This window comes from Mastomys coucha, unplaced genomic scaffold, assembly GCF_008632895.1.
Source record: "Mastomys coucha isolate ucsf_1 unplaced genomic scaffold, UCSF_Mcou_1 pScaffold23, whole genome shotgun sequence".
Lineage (NCBI taxonomy): Eukaryota > Metazoa > Chordata > Mammalia > Rodentia > Muridae > Mastomys > Mastomys coucha.
This window is the reverse complement of record NW_022196906.1, coordinates 55,869,235-55,870,997: the sequence shown is the minus strand read 5'-3', so window position 1 is coordinate 55,870,997 and position 1,763 is coordinate 55,869,235.

Genomic DNA, 1,763 nt, shown 5'->3' with positions numbered 1-1,763 from the left:
AAAAAAAAAAAAAAAAAAGAAAAGAAACAAGTAGAAATAATTCAAGAAACTGTACTTTGGAGCTAGAGAGATTGATCAATGATTATGAGCTCTTACGCTTACTGTTCTTCTAATGGACCAAAGTTTAGTTCCCAGTACCCATGTGGGGCAACTCACAACCATCTGTAACTCCAGCTCCAGAGGAGCTGAGCCTCTAGTCTGCACCCAGACTGCATATGCTAACATACACACAATAATTAATAGTAATACATTAAAACCCTGCTTCTACTGTCTAGGTCTCCATGGACTGCTGTATTATTGACTCAACATGCCCTATATTTAAACATTCACTTTGAGAAGCTTTCCTCCACTGTGTAACTATCTGGGAGGTTATAAAGAAACCCCTCGCTTGGCTGTGACTGTGTGACTCAGACCCCTTTCCTACCGTTCTCTATCCAGGTGAGGAAGGAGGAGGCCTTTCCACATCTGACAGCAAGGCTAGAAGCCATGGATGGGAGCTGTGAACAGTCACCAGGCTCAGCCTCTTGTCTAGGAGGTTAACGGGGACATGATACAGAAGACACTGAGCATCTGGTAGCAGGGCTTATACGAGCCTACCCCACTGCCACTTACTCTCCTATAACTCCACCCTACAGGTAGCTGAACTCCTCTCTGACTGGCTTGAAGTGGAGAGCCATAAGCCACACCGCACAATCCAAACCCACTGTTTTCCCAGCAGTCTGGGAACCTTGGCAGAAGCCGCATGCTCACTCAGTATCAGCCCTTGGGAGGACTGCAAAGAAGTAAGCAAAGAGGGGCTGGAGAGATGACTCCGAGGATGCAGTGCCTGCCATGCAAGCCTAAAGACCGAACTTTGATACTCAGAACCCATCAATCAGGATATCAGGATCCTTGGGCCTGCTGACCAGCCAGCCTAGCTGACTCAGTCAGCTCCAGGCCAGTGAGAGACTCTGATTCCAAGCACCAAGGTAGGGGCTGATGAGATGTCTCTGTGGGCAAAGGCACTTGCTACCATGCCTGACTGCTTGAGTTCAATTCCTGGAACCCACACAGTAGGAGAAAATGGATTCAAGCAAGTTGTCCTCTGGCCTTTATACATGTGCTGAGACACGTTCATGTGCACTTGCAAACACACACACACACACACACACACGCCAGTGGAGCTGAGCCTCAGGACTAATGGTTTAGTAAAGGATTAAAATATTCTCAAGCCCCACTTCCACCACCAATGTGGAGAAGCCCATGGCAGAGGCTCAGCCAACTTTTGTCACCCGTTGATAGTCCTGAAGTCTCAGTCTGAGCCATTGAAGCTCATCCCAGGAAAGCAGGTGCCACCTGCTCACTCCATGTTCTAGGGTTATGGGTTCGAGTCTGTATGGTCCTTTCTTCTTCTTACCAGAATCATTGTTCTTTGGGGGCTTGGGGTGTGGGAGGGCGGGAGGGGGATGCTTTTGCTTATCAGCCCACTAAATGCTTGCTTTAGACTAAATGCTGCACTTTGTGGCAGCTCACCCAGGAATACTGTGAGAGCCAACGGTTGATTGGCCTGCCTCCTGTCATCACTGCCAGGCTCATTTCAACTTGCGTTTCCTTCCTATCTAGGGACAGCCATAATGGAAGTTCCTAGCAATAAAGCAATAATCTAGTGCCCACAGCTCCCAAAAAAAATCTCCATTGCTTTTGGTTTCTTCTCTGTTTGTCTCTCTCCTTCTCCCTCTCCCTCTTCCTCTCCTTCTCCCCCCTTTCTCTCTCTCTCTCTCTCT